Source organism: Lissotriton vulgaris, chromosome 4_1, assembly GCF_964263255.1.
Source record: "Lissotriton vulgaris chromosome 4_1, aLisVul1.2, whole genome shotgun sequence".
In the NCBI taxonomy this organism is placed as follows: Eukaryota; Metazoa; Chordata; class Amphibia; order Caudata; family Salamandridae; genus Lissotriton; species Lissotriton vulgaris.
Genome location: NC_141691.1, coordinates 1,832,767,680 through 1,832,783,352, shown reverse-complemented (window position 1 = coordinate 1,832,783,352; position 15,673 = coordinate 1,832,767,680).

Sequence of the window (15,673 nt, the reverse complement as noted above, 5' to 3'; positions counted from 1 at the left end):
TGTAAAATGACCTTCCAGCTCCGGGTAACTGCACTGTCTGGGTTTTTTTTATTAATGGTGGGAGGGCGTCGCGCGGCCCTCTTAGTGGAACTATTGATGGTCCTGGGAGCACCATTTCTCAGGGCCGCCTCTTGCAGTGTGTCGGGGTGCGTACTCCCGGGACACTGCTGTTAGTATGGTGCTGTCGCAGCTCGCACTTTACTAATGCAAACTGTTTTTCTATTTGAAAGAGAGAGCAAGTTAATCTGCTCTCTCTTTCAAGTAGGAAAGGAGATTGGTAGGACATGGGGAGCCGTCTGTGATCGGCGGGGCATTGGGGCTAAAAGAAAAAAAAAGAAGGCTATATTATCAAGCAAGGGTGATACATTATCGCCATTTTTATCAGCAGGAAACTGCCCCTTAAGTGGCGATAATGGGCTTGATAATATGGCCTTGTGAATTCCCATAGAAGTCCAGGTTAACACCATAACCTGGGCTTCTATGGGGATTCACAAGGCCATATTATCAAGCCCATTATCGCCGCTTTAACTGCAGTTTCCTGTCGATAAAAGTGGTGATAATGTATCGCCCTTGCTTGAAAATATGGCTCATGGTTCTTTTTGAGAACTAGGGGTCATATTATCAAGGACCGGTGATAAAATTATCGCTGTTTTATCGGCATGAAACTGCCGCTACAACAGCGATAGTTGGCTTGATAATACGTCCTTGTTAATTCCCTTAGAAGCTCGTGTTGTGGTGTTAACATGGGCTTCTATGGGAAATAACAAGGCCGTATTATCAAGCTCATTATCGCTGGCGATATTTTTAACACCGGTCCTTGATAATATGCACCTACGTTTTTACTGGTCAAAAAAAAGAGGTTTATTCCTATGATAGTATGTAAAACTTTCTGGGGGTTTTTTTGTGCAGCAGTTGTACTCTCAATGCATGCGCAGCCTCATTTCAAAGCCTACGTTTTTTTTCTTTTTCTTCAAGTTCAACAAGCAAACCTTTCTTTATTTCAGGTATTAAATTTGCCGCTTTCTTTTCCTGGGTCGTGTGTGTCATCTGCTGCTGTACTTTTGTAATATATTAATAATTATACTTTATCTATATTTATTTGAAACGTAGTGCTGAGGCGCCAAACGTTGATTATGTACTCCGTCCCCTGCCATCTTAGTAGTTTTTCACCGTTATTTTTATTATACCAGTTACTTTCATTTCACCGTCCTCCTATTTTCTCTGTGATCGATGAGATTTCCTGCCACAGACACCACAGTGTTTGTCCTTGGCCTCTGATGTTGCACTCCATCCACCGCCATTTTAGCAGTTTTCTTCCGTTCTTTTTATTATATCTGTTACTTTCATTTTACCGTCCTCCTATTTTCTCTGTGATCGATGAGATTTCCTGCCACAGACACCACAGTGTTTGTCCTTGGTCTCTGATGTTATTAGACTTGGTCACACGTATACGTAAAAACTACTTTGAAGGACGTAAGCCTCAGCCATTATAACTCGTGTCCGTCAACACAAAGACATTATTAAGATTATGTGTTTATCATGCGTGGCAAATACATAGTAGTTTTAAAAGCATGCGTGGTAAAGCTATATGCGTGCTAATGGCTTTGTGGTGAAGATCACGCGTGTTTATGACCACATTGTAATGGCTGTTTCCCCCCAAGACACTGCAGCAACTGGATCTGGGCGTAGGCGGAGGGCCATGCAGCTCCTCATACAATATAAAAATCTTTGTGGGGTGATTGTTTCCGTGGTTTGAGGGGCGTGATTGAGGTCCACACATTTAATTTTGTTGTGGGGTAAGTTTTGCACGGGAAAATAAGGCATGAGGTTTGTAAATGTTTATTTATTTATAGAGGATTTATAGTGCGCATGGCTACCTCCGCGACGAGGCGTTCCAGCGCAGACCAGAAACCAGAAGGGAGGAAAACAAGGGGAGTCACAGGCGTCAAATATTAAGTGGAGGGGAACAGCCATGTTTTTAAGGATTTCCGGAATGCCAGAAGATTAGGAGTTGCCCGAATGCTAGCTGAAAAAGAGTTCCAAAGTTTGGCTGCCAAAAAGCCAAAGGAACGACCCCCGGTCCTTGATTTAATCACTCGAGAGACACATACCAGACCTTGGTGGGGAGAACGCAAAGCACGTCTAGGCAAATATGGCTTCAATAAGCCTGATAGCCCACTGGGGGCATGCTGTTGCAGGATTTTATGGGCAATGCACAGCACCTTAAACTGAATACGAGTTTCAATTGGCAGCCAATGCAGTTTCAAGATCACCCGTGCAGCTGAATGAGACCTTGGGAATGTCACTAGCATATGGGCTGCCGCGTTTTGGACCCTCTGGAGACGTTTGATACTGGCCTTGTTGGCACCCAGATATAGAGCATTGCCATAGTCAAACCTCGCAAGTATGGAGTCTTGCATGATGGTTTGGCGTACTCTAGGTGGAAAGAAACCAAGCAAAGGCCTCAAACCTCTTAAGAGCCCAAAACAGACAGCAGCAACTGCTCTTGTCTGTTTATCAAAGGTTAATCCGGAATCGAACCAGACACCCAAGTTTTTATCGACTTCTTCGGTGACTGGGCAGGTTTTATGTTCAGGCCACCACTGCTCTTACCAGGGTCCCTGATCCTTCCCATATAACAAAATCTCGGACTTGTTGGCATTTAATTGAAGGCAATTATCCTTCAACCAGTCCAAGATAACAGTCAAATCCTCTTTAAAATTGTCAAGGTTGGCACAGCATTTTTTTGAGAAGGAAATCACCAACTGAGTGTTGTCTGCATACAACACCAGGGACAGTCCCCTGCCTCTAGCCACCTCCGCTAATGGACCCACATACAGATTAAATAAAAGTGGGCTCAGGATGGAACCTTGAGGTACCCCCCTACACAGGGCATAGTCCTGCGAATGGAAGGGCGGCACAGCTACCTGGAATGATCGCCCCGCCAAGAAGGATCGAATCCATTCCAGGGCATCACCTCTGACTCCAACTGTCCAGAGCCGTTGGGGAAGGATCGCATTGGGACACCATATCAAAAGCGGCACTTAGATCCAATAGGACCAAGGCAGCAGAGTCCCCTTCATCCAACCGGCTTCCGATGGTTTCCGTGACAGCGAGGAGAGCAGATTCAGTACTATGACGTGGGCGAAACCCATGTAGGGACGGGTCAAAAAGATTATTATCGTCTAAGTGTTTAGACAGAATGGAATTAAAATGGGCCTCCACCACCTTCGCCATAAAAGGGAGTTGAGAGATGGGGTGGTAGTTGCCCGGGTCATCTGGGTCAAGTGAGGGATTTTTTAATAATGGAATAACTTTTGCATGCTTCCATACCCTTGGGACAGAGGCTGACTTCAGTGAAAGGTTGACCAGTTCAAGAGCCACTGGGGCAATAGGAGTCTGGACCTGGCGGAAGTAAGTTGCTGCCATACTGCGGCAAAACACTTCGGCCAGTTGAATTCACAACTTCTTTTGAACAATTCTTCTACACGTCCAAGCAGACAGCAGTGTCTATAAGTTTAAGAGAGAAAGAGAAATTATGTCACAGAGAGTGAGAGAGAGAAAGAGAGAAAACAACATTAAAACTGTCTCGCAGAGTCTGGAGTTTACATTTTTTCTTAAAAAGTCAGACGCAGATTTACAAGCTCCTTGCCTCACTTTCCCCATGCTAAAAGTGACAGAAAAGTGGCGTAATAAGTTTGTAGATCTGTTTGTCAGACTGTTGTAACCTATCTGTTGTCACTGCTCGGAGGAAATTATTCATTTTAGACAGAGAAGCTGCTGCACACTACGCATTCTCTGCTTTCAGAAATCAAGGTAACACTACGGTTTTACGTGTGCAGTATGCTTGGTACATTTCACTTGTTATAGTGGCGTGTTCAAGTGGTGTCTATATGGAAGTGCCAACTGCGTTACTGACACAAAAGTGGCACAACGGGATTGTAAAGATGCAGACTTATTTCTAATGGTTTGCAATGAAGGCTTTGTAGATCTAGGTCTCTGTGCTTACTGTTGCATAAACACTGCGGCCAAACGCTTCGGCCAGTTTTATTCACAACTTGAGTTGGGCTGTTCTTCTACATGTGCAAGTAGAGAGCAGTGTCTATAAGTTTAAGAGAGAAAGAGAAATTATGTCACAGAGAGTGACAGAGAGAGAGAGAAAAGAACATTAAAACTGTTTTGCAGAGTCTGGAGTTGAGATTTTTTCTTGAAAAGTGAGGGGTAGATTTACAACCTCCTTGCGTCACTTTACCCATGTTAAAAGTGACTCAAAAGTGGCGTAATAAGCTGGTAGATTTGTTCGTCAGACTGTTGTAACCTATCTGTTGTCACTGGTCGGTGGTAATTATATGTTTTACAGAGAGAAGCTGCTGCACACTACGCATTCTCTCCTTTCACAAATAAAGGTAACACTACGGTTTTACGAGTGCAGTGTGCCTGGTACATTTCAGTTGTTATAGTGCCGCGTTCAAATGGTGTCTATATGGAAGTGCCTAATGCGTTACTGGCGCAAAAGTGGCACAACGGGATTGTAAATATTGCGACTTATTTCTAATGCATTGCTATGAAAGCATTGCATATGTACGCTGCTGTGCTTACTTTGTATAAACAGTTCGGCGATAATGGGCTTGGTGATATGCCCTTGTGAATTCCCATAGCAGCCCAGGTTAACTCAAGAACCTGGGCTGCTATGGGAATTCACAAGGGCATAATATCAAGCCCATTATCGCCGCTTTATCGACAGTTTCCTGACGATAAAAGTGGCGATAATGTATCGCCATTGCTTGATAATATGGCCCTCAATTCTTTGTCACCTAGTGCCATCGGGGTGATTGAAAGATGGTGCTGTACGTGTGGAAGAAGTATTCACTGTAATCAAGATAGTTAACTACTTGAATTCAGATAAGGTTGTATACAGCAGAGTGGAGATAGTATCGTCAAACTTTTAAAAAGGAAGAGAACCATGTGAGATAGTAAGAAAGAGAAAAAATGACTTTAAAATGTGGGAGACACCAACAAACAGTGGGGTGTATGTGAAGCCAGAGGCACAATCACAGTCAAGAAAAAATTTGGGGGGGGTTTAAGTTGAAACAAAAAGAAGAGTGGCGCCGCAGGGGCTGTAAGTGAGGGATCATCAAAGCCTCATTAACAAGCAAAATGTTTTTAAAAGATTTGTGACGTACTTGGGTGCATCTGTGTGTGGGCGCAGGAAGGTATGTAATCCTAGCTGAAGCCTCGTTAGCCCAATGTGTGTCTTGCGCGCCTGCTGCATACTATGGATTGTCTCCTTTTACAGATAAGTTGTTGTTTCAGAAACAAGCTTCTTTGCTCACCTTGTGCTATTGCTGTCGTCATTGTTACATGATCCATCGTGAAGTTGTACATCAAAAAGGAATTAAAAGAAAGATGTCATGATTAATAAATGTTGCTATATTAATTTGGAGTTGGATAATATCGCGGTTTTATAGGCGTTCATTGTCATATTTGTACGTACCAGGGGGCATATTATCAAGGACCGGTGATAAAATTATGGACGTTTTATCGGCAGGAAACTGCTGATAAAACAGCGAAAATGTGCTTGATCATTCTCCCTTGTTAATTCATATAGAAGCCCATGTTCTGGTGTTAACATGGGCTTCTATGGGAATAAACAAGGGTTAATTATCAAGCCGATTATCGCCGTTTCATCGGCAGTTTCCAGCCGATAAAACTGCGATAATTTTAACACTGGTTCTTGATAATATATCCCTGTTTGTTTTGTGAATATATTCCGGACATTTCAGCAATTATAAAAGCGTTAGTGCTCGTGGGAAAAAAAATTATACATGTAAATTAATACATTATAGGAGTGCCTTCGTCTAAAATATTAAGTTACATTTTTGTATGTAGTCAGCTACAACCCTTTGACTCCTTCTGATGCGTACTCAAGTGTCACTGCTCACCTTTTGGGGAAACTATTGTTTCTTCATGATGTAGTCATGATATCCAACAAAGAAGTCTCATATATGGTACTGAGTCTTGATATCTCTATGGCTAACGACATACTCGTGCTCCTATCATCATCATCATCGCAGGTTCTTGACCCGTTCAGTGCTTCGAGCACTACTAACTCAGTGACAATTTGACAATTTTTTATTGACTGTATAATTAATTAAAATCTTTACAGTAAAATTAACAATGAAACAATTTCTAGTGTATAGAAAAAATAGATACTTAAAAAGCTAAATTTAAAAGCTAGTGCTAAAATCGGGACTGTGATTGGTTACATCATTTACTCTCATTAAGTATTTTATTTGGGTGACTGAGACCCGCATGATTGTCTGTTCCCCAACTTATGTGCCTTGGAGGTAGTCTGTTGCAGGTGAGCGCATAAGCTACTCTCGATGGTGCATTGAGTTTCTTACTAGGTGCATTGTTTTCTTGGAAGGGGACGTGCAAATGGGACACTGTCAATGGAGCTGCATAGATGGATCCCGTCTGCTGTGGCCCACAGCTTTTAAGGCCAGCCTGATTTGGCGGATGAATTTCTCCAGTCTTGCCAGGATCATTGTGCTGGTATTCAACACACATAATGCTGTTGCTTCGCTACAAGACTTAATATTCGTGCTGAGGCAGATAGGGCGCAGCAGTCACCGGCGGTCGTTGTTGAGGTTTGGGCAGCAACAGAGAAGGTGCAGCCAGGATTCCTTCTTGTAGGTACACAATCTGCAAGTTAAGGATTCCCCATTTCGAGCCCAAACGGGATTGAAATCCGCTATCCCCAGCATGGTCAGCCTCATGTATAAGATTTTGCTTCGGGTCTGAATTGTGAGGGACTCACTTAGGTAGGGTTGTGCTGTTCCTGCCCTGTATGAGTCATTTAGTGGGACCAAATGCGGGCTTCGGCGAAGTGATTTGTGGTCAAAGTCGAAGGAAGTTTTGCGCACTTGTCTATTAATGGCTTTCTTCCATGCGCTCAGGGGGATGTCCTACCTCGGCATGCTTTCTTCCTCGATCTTCAAGACTCGTATTGCCTTTCCCAGCCTTGTGTGCCATTCAAAACCTGGCCGCTCGAAGATAGATCTCAGATGATATTTTAAAGAGTTGGGTGGAGCCCTTAGTATTCGTAAATATTGCTTTATAGTCTCCCCCTGACATATCAGGTCTGGTCTTGCAAGGCCGAGCTCCAGTCTTAGCCTAGTTTTTCTTGCCCGCTTTGGTATTTGTAGCACCGATTTATATGCCTTGGCCTGGGCAACATTGAGAAGAGTGTCCAGTTTCCCGGGGAAGGCTAGGTGGCCATAGCTGATTGCTGGAAAGAGTTTTGCTCTAAGGGCTATCAGAATAGGGCTGGCGGAGGGGCTAATCGCGTTCTGGCTGAGTTGTCTTAATGCATGGATGACCTTATTGGCTTTAGAGCTCTGCTGGTTTATATGAATATTCGCCTTGGCCCGTTCCGTGAGCCAGACCCCTAAGTAGTTGTATGAGGCCACCGAGCTAATTAGATCGTTCCCCAATTGCCATTGTACTTTCTTTTTCTGTAGGTAGGGCCCAAAGATGATGACCTTGGTTTTCCCTTGGTTGACTGTCAAGTTGTTTGCTGTGTTAATGCTGTTTAGAGCATTTAATGCTCTTTGTAGTCCCACCTTCGTATGGTCCAGTATGACTGTATCATCGGCGTACTGGAGAACAGGAAGCCTCACGGTTCCTAATCTTGGGGCTATTAGGCTGGCACCTTTTAGTGCCTCTCCCAGGTCCGCCGTATATAAGTTGAAGAGGGTGGGGGCCAGCACGCACCCTTGCTTCAGCCCGTTCTCTATGCTTATTTTGGGGGAAACTGTACAGGCACTTGTTTTGACCCTCACCCAGGTGTCCTCATGTAGTGATCTTATTGCCTTCAAAAGATTTGGAGGGATGCCCCACTTTTCTAGTTTCCACTAGAATCGTTTTCTGACTACTTTGTCGAAGGCGGTGCTGTAGTCCACGAAGCAGCAAAAGAGTGGGAGGTGGTTCTTCAATGTTGCCTGGGCTGAAATGTGTGCGAGCTCCATGACATTGTCCATTGTTGATGCCTGGGGCCTAAAGCCTGTCTGGTACATTGGTATTATGTTTCTCTCTTCTACCCATTTTTCTAGATCGTTCAATAGTAGGCGAGCGTAAGCCTTGGCTTCCAGATCTAACAGGGTGATGAGCCTGTAGTTTGACAGCTTTAGGCAATCTCCTTTTTTGAAGATTGGGAAAAGTATGGAGCCCCTCCAGGACTCAGATATTATTGCTGTCGAAAAGGAGTAGTTGAAGATCAGAGTCTGGAGTTTGGCCCAGAATTCCGGTGCCTGTTTGAAGACCGGGGCTGCAATCCTGTTGGGCCCCGTTGTTCCTCATGCTCTTGATGGTTTTGATGACCTGTTGGGTGTTTACCCAAGTTGGTAGAGTATCATCTACGATGGCCGGGGATCTATTTTCCATCGGGCCATGTCTGGGCACGGAATTGGAGCTCCTGGTATTGTGCCGCTCAGTTGCGCCGGTTCTGCAGACTCCACTTTATCACTTGGTGAGGCTTCCTCGTTGGAGGCCGTTACGTATAGCTGCTTCACGTGTTGTGTCCAGACCCTTTCTGCAATCCCATTTTCTCGTGATGGGCCTCGGTTGCTCAGCTGATTTATATATCTCCAGAGTCGTGCTGAGTTCTTTTGTTTAAGCACTTGCTTTCCGTGTCAGCTTTTTTGTGTTGCCAAACCTTCTTCCTGAGTGAAGCCCTCAGTGAGGCAATCAATGCTCCCTCTGTTTGAGGGCGTCCTCTTTTCTTGTCTGCAAGTGCTTTGCGCAACTGTCTTTTATTGTCACGTATTCTCCTCCCCACTTGACTTCTCGATGGATTGGTAGACGATGGCGGGCGGTACATCCAGCTGGAATGCTGCTCTTAGTGGCCTATGGTCGCTTTCCTTCCTGTCTTCCACTTCGAATTCATCCATTCTGGCCACCAGCTGTTTCGCTGATCATGATGTAGTCTATTCTTGAGGCGTCCCGGAATGTGGGCTTGGGCTGCCAGCCGGTCGAGCGGGTTCTCTTCAGTTCGTTGGTAGATGTCAGCTTGTGATTGTTGAGAAAATCGTGCAAGGAGGCTGCCCTGCCCAAGCCCCCAGGAGATGTTTCGGTTTTGTCCAGATTTTTCAAGTTGAAGTCCCCAGCAAGGATGACCTGGAAAAGTTTGTGCTTGTTGAGCAGATCTTCTAGTTTCTGTGCCAGAGCCTCCAGTTGGACTTTCATTAAGGACTGTGCAGGGTTGATGTAACAGTTTATTACCAGTTGGCTCGTTGTCTGTTTATTGAGACTTAAGCCTCTTATCTGCACAGCTTGCAAACCGGGGAAGTCCAAGTTGATAGAGGTGACTGGGAGTGCGCACTCATGTTTTGCAAAGATGGATAGACCGCCGGCTGGACGACCGAAGGTATTCCTTTTTACGGCTGGTATTTGATGTTCGAAGTACCCTGCCAGAGGAGTGGTGGACAAAGCCCACGTTTCTTGGAAACAGATTATGTCTCCGCTTTCCAGAAACTGCTTCAGGTTTTTGTTTTTAATGATTTTGCTGATCCCTGCTATGTTCCAGGATATTATGGTTAATTTCGGCTTTGACGTTGATCTGGGCTCGGCGTCTCCTCTCGCAGGCTGGCTTTTATCCAGGTTAGGAATGATGTATGCTCCTTCTTGTGTGTCCCTTTTGGTGAGGAGAGGGGGCGGTATGGTACAGATGACCCGTTGGTTGTTTTGGCAGGAAATTCTAATGCCCAATTGATCCCTTTTACCCGTCTGGTTTCTGTCTTTTGGGCCCGGGCTGTTTATCCCATGCAGTACCGACCAAGTGGCCTTTCTCCCTCTTTCTGGGGCCAGTACGTGTGGATATTTTAGATTCGGCAGGATCAATGCCCCATTCCGCGAATTGGGTGGTGTTGTTCACTACAGCTTGTTGTATTGCTTTGTTCTTCAGACCCACCACTGAAGAGTCACCATGAGTGTCCCCCTTCATGCTCTCGAATTTCACCCATTCTATGTCGCCAGTGCCTATCTTGTCTAGGATGTCCAGGTGTTTAAACAGGCGTAGGATGTTACTCCGGTTCAGGATGTCGTGGTTAACTGTGCTCGGGAATCTTGGTGTGGAAACCACCTCGTAGACAACTTCTAATGGAGCTGGTGTTTGTGCTCTTTCTTCCTTTTCTATAGCAGGCGCTGCTGGAGTTGGCTCTTTATTTAAAATTCCTTGATGGCTTGGGGATGAGATTCCTTGAGCCCTTACGTTTTGGCCGCTGTTCATCCAGGTAGCAGGCTGGATCTGCGTATTTGGGATTAATTGGTTTAAGATGATCCCTTGCTGCTTCTTTGTTGCCGGAGTTATCTGAGATGGCGGTTCTATAGTAACTAGGAGTTTTCCGACCGTTGAGTAGATAACGGTGAGATGGTTTTGCCTCCCTGGTGACTTTTGACCATTCGCGTTGGAGCTCCTTGAGGGGGATGTTAATTTGAGTTGGGCTTTCGTTATCGAGGTGGCCGGGTAGGCCCTGTTACCCCAGTTTCTTTCTGTAAATATTGGATACAGCTGGGTTGCTTTTGTGCCCGGTTTTGGGGGCGGTTGATTGATTTTCAATAGCTGGGTTTGTCTCACTTTTAGCTTTGTTTTTTTTCTGCTGTTTCTTTAGCTTCTTTTTTGCTCTCCTTGATAATGATAGTTCTTGCATATCTGTTGCACGTGAGCTATGCTCCTGCTGGACTGTTCCGGAAACATCACCATCCCCGAGATTTGGGCTTTGTAAGTTATTAGATGCTTTTAGGCTACTTTCTAGTATGTTATATGTAGGCTCTTCGCTATTGCCTTTGTCGGCGGTGTTCTGCTGTCCAAGTGGGACCACCGAGTGCTGTGTTTCCCTGGAGATGGAACTATTGTGCTTCTCCCCTTCTTCTTGGTTGTTGGGAGTCGGAACCGCCGTGCTCCCTTTCGCTAGTTCCACTATATCTGCTAGGACCTCGGGAAGGCAGGCCCATTTCTCGATGAGCGTAGAGCAGCGACAGGAGCAATCGCTCCGTTGGAAGGACGCAAGTTCGGAGATCCTGTCGTCAAGGGCCTCCACCTTGGAGCTTATGTCTGCTAGGCGGCCTGCAATAGCTTGTAGGAGATTTATTTGCACTTCCATCTTAATTGATTGCCATAGAAGAGCTTTGTTGGTGGCATTATTAGTCTCCGTCAAGAATGATTTCTCTGGAGTCATATCCGCACTGCTGTTACAGGCGCGAGAGAGCGATTTTGTGTTAGGGGCCCATGGGGACGTCAAGGGCCATGACAAGTTTGGAGTTAGGTCGAGGGTTTGTTCGATCTTTTGTTCCAGACTAGTGAAGTGAAATTGTAGGATCGCCTGCCGCTAGGGCCAAGCGGTCAGGCTGGGGGGCCGTTGATTTAGAATGTTTGGGTTCATCTTGCGGGTCGCTTTTCCCCGTGGACTGAAGGTGTGGGCCGAAGTCATTGGTCTGATGGATTTGGGCTGTTGTCCATGCTGTGTGGCCTCCTATGGGTGTTGCTGTTTCGATGGTTTTGCTGTTTGTAATGTCCGGCCCGTTGTCTGTGGGGGGAGATAGGGTTCCACCCCTGGGTTGATTTACAGATTGCGTTGGATAGGGCTGTTCTTGGACTTCGCTGGCCGTTTCCTGGTTAGTCCTATGTGTTTCACGTGTGACCGTCTCATCCTTAGATTTGCTGGTAGAGGGAGACAAAAGTCCGCGTGGTGGTTAGTGCTGTTTTCTCGGGCTGGGCGTGGAACATCAGGGGAAGCGCCCTGGTTGGTATTTTGGTTGCTGCTTAGGGGATCTATTTTCTTGAGGAATTTTCTGATCGAACCCCTTTGATCTACCTCTTGCGGTTTTTCGTTTAGGCTGTCGGTTAGTGATTTGCTCCTCGTGACTCTGGTTGGTGGCGGATTGGTCGGTGGTTGCATCTTGGGGCTTTTTTTCAGGGTCATAATGTGATTGCCCCTTCTTGAGGCCCATGTGGCCAGGGTCCTTTGGGGGTTTCGCTTCCCTCTGGCTGGCAGCAGCACTGAGTCAGGGCCCGAGCCTCTGCTGTCCTCTGTAGACTGTTACTTTATTGTCGGGCTTTCCGCTCTGTCCCTGTCCAGTCTCTCCCTCTTGCTTTGTGGGGGAAGAGGAGTCTATCAATTTTCCCTGTCCCTCGCTCTCTCCAAGGTCGCAGCCTGTGTATCACGTTTAGCTCGTTCTCACCTGGGTCAGTGGGATGACAGATCTGCTTTGGGGTGGTGAGGGTGAACGTGGCTCGTGATACAAGGCACTGTTAGCTCCCCGCCTTGACAATTCGGGCTTGGGCTGCCTCTTGATGCCTGTTGCTGTAGGCGCTGGGTTGCGGCAAGAGCACCACTTGTGGCTGCTGCTGTGTCCTGCAAGGGAACACCCAAAGCGCCGCTCGCGTCCTGCAGGGACTCGCCGCTCCCAAAGCGCCACTCGCGGCTGCTGCTGCGTCCTGCAGGGGCTCACGGCTCCGACCGCACACAATGCGCCACTCGCGGCTACTGCCGCGTCCAGCTCGCGGCTCCGGCCGCACCTAAAACGGCACTCGCAGCTGTTGCTGCGTCCGGCAGACGCTCACGGCTCCGGCCGCAGCCTGTGCGCCCCTCGTGGCGGTTCACACGTTTGAGCTGCACCCAGAACTCAGCACAGGCTCCCACCGTGCCCGCGATATTTTTCGGCAGGGGGATTGCCTCGGGGGGATTGCCTCAGTGTTTCGGTCCGGGCGCTCCGGTCGGCGTCCTCCTTTACGTCTTCCTCGTCTTCCTCGTTGCTCCACAGCGCCACCGCAAGCAACACTAGAACACTTTCTGTAGTCAGCCACTTGGGACGCTTTATTGCTTCCTGTTCACCGCACAGGCGCAGTCAGTCACTACTAACTCAGTGACCAAAGACGCCTCGCATGTAGTAGTGGGCCCCTTGTTAGGTGCTTTAGGAACAACTCTAAAATGGCGTACAACACGTGCGCTCCGTCTTTTTTATAGATAGGGACACGTGTGCAGTGACGGATGCGCTGAATGGGTGTGGTGTGGGTGTATACCAGCCATGAGGGACTGTGTGTGTCGATCTGACAACTAGACCTACAACTAAAGAAATCACTACAATGGAAGTTTGGGCGTTGTACTTTTGTTGTGTTTTCCTGGTAGCGTAAAAGTGGCTGCCTTTTTTTCTATGTGACGTTATAGAGTCACAATGTATCTAGCCTATTTTGTGCCGCATTTTATTGTACAATGCATTTCAAAAACTATTAGCTAGGTAGGGTGCTTTTACATTAAACTGTGTACTCTGCTTACGAGTTTGTTGAGTGTAGAAGTATATATATTTTTTTTCTATTTTCTATCCTGATTGTGCTGACTTTTCTGCTTTAGCGTGCAGTAGTATATTATTTTATAAAATGTATAACAAACTGTTGAAATCATGTTTGAAATTAGAATGGAAGCATGTAAGGTGCTCTCTGTGAGGAATACCCGGCTGGGATTGTGGAGGCCTTGGGGCTGTTCGCACAGTCCGCAACGTTAGATTTGAGCCCCGGGGGATGGGGTCCTCGGGAATTATAGAAAATTAGTGATAAAGGCTATTTTTTTTTTACGGTATATTTAGTGCACGCGTACAGGTACAGATATCTATAAAGTATATGTGTTTATATCTTGGTTGGTTGTAATGAGAGCTTTTCACTTTATTGGTACTTATAAGTAAGTGCTTATGCATAGTGTAAACTTGTTGAGGAGCAGTGTTTTATACAGTGCTGAACTTTTGACCTCTGTTGACAGTTGACTTTCGTATGATTTGTTGGGGGTAGGGTGGAAAGTTATGTCAGTTGGAAAGGTTTGGAATGTTGAACCAATAGAAATGTGTGTTTTGTTTTGAATTAAAGTGTAAAGGATTTTAATTGGTCATATGTATGTATGCATGTGTAAAATGAGAGGGAAAATGTTCAATTTCACGGTTCTGCTGGAAAGACTGAACTAGAGAGATTCTGTATAAGAATATCCACTGTGTGAGTGGTATTCTTCTTAATCTACAAATCAATTTGAAAGGTGAGTTGATAAATTGTATGGGAATGTGTGCGGTGCATCTTTGTACATTGAGGAAGTATGGGGTACATCAAGACAGGAGTTAAAATTATCGCCGCTTTATCGGTAGAAAACTGCAGATAAAGCGGCGATAATGTTATCGGCTGTCTTGATAATATGCCCCTATATTCGTCCGTTGTTAAACCTTTATAGTAGTAAATGTGTTTTGCTATAATTCATGCTGTTATGTTTTTTTGTTTATTATCAGTTTGTGCATCTGTGTACATTAAGGGATTATGGGCCATATTTTCAATAAAGGGCGATACATTATCGCTGCTTTTATCCGCAGGAAACTGCCGGTAAAGCGGTGATAATGGGCTTGATAATATGTCCTTGTGAATTCTCATAGAAGCCCAGGTTATGGTCTTAATCTAGGCTTCTATGGGAATTCACAAGGATATATTATCAAGACCATTATTGCCGCTTTAGAGGCAGTTTCCTGCCGATAAAAGCGGCGATAATGTATCGCCCTTTACTGATAATATGGCACTGACAGGCATATTATCAAGGACCGTTGTTAAAATTATCTCTGTAAACTGCCGATAAAACGGCGATAATGGGCTTGATAATACGCCCTTGTTAAATCCCATAGAATCCCATGTTCTGGGGTTAACATGGGCTTCTATGGGAATTAACAAGGGCGTATTATCAAGCCCAGATGCTGTTCGTGGAGGGAGTTGCGGTGGGACGGGCGGGGGAGGGGCAGGGTGGGGGTGATAAACAACGGTATCTGGATGAATGCAGGTAAGTAAAGAATTAAATTAATAAAACGAATTTCGTACCGTGCCCTGCATCGCATTTTGCAATGCAGGGCGCGCTACAAAATTCATTTTAATAATTTAATTGTTTATTTACCTGCAATCATCCAGATTCCGTTGTTTATCACCCCCCACCCTATCCCTCCCCACCCCGCCTGCCTATCCCACCACAACTCCCTCCAAGGGCCGCGGCTGATTCATTATCGCCGTTTTCTCAGCATTTTCCTGCTGATAAAACGGCGATAATTTTAACACCGGTCCTTGATGAAATGACCCTATATTTGTCCCTTTTTTTCAATAATTTGTAGCCTCTGTTTTTATACTTCCCTCTCTCTCCTCTTACTGCTTTCTCTCTCTCTGTATTACTGTGTTTTTCTTATATTGTCCTCGGTGCTCATATTGTCGTTCTTTGTGTTTATATTTTCTTGTCTCTCCTCTTATTCCTTCTGTCTGTTCATTTTCTTCTCTCTCTCTTCTTATTTCATTTTGTTCTTGATACTGCCTGTTCTGTCTTCTTTCTCGTCTCGCTCTCTGTATATAGTCTGGGCATATTTGCAAGCCCCTTGTGCGTCTTTGTTGTTTTATTTTGTTCGTTTTTTTGATGTAATAATGGCAGAAATAATGTAGTAAAATGCATATGTATTTGGAAAATGAGTCTGTGTTGTTCATTGATATGTAGTAATTACATACATGGAATATGTATAGTCAGTTAAACGTTTTTCTGTAGTAAATGGTCAAATACTTGGTCTAATTTTTTTGTGTAATATCACCCTGTGCATGTGTTTACATTAAGGATTTATG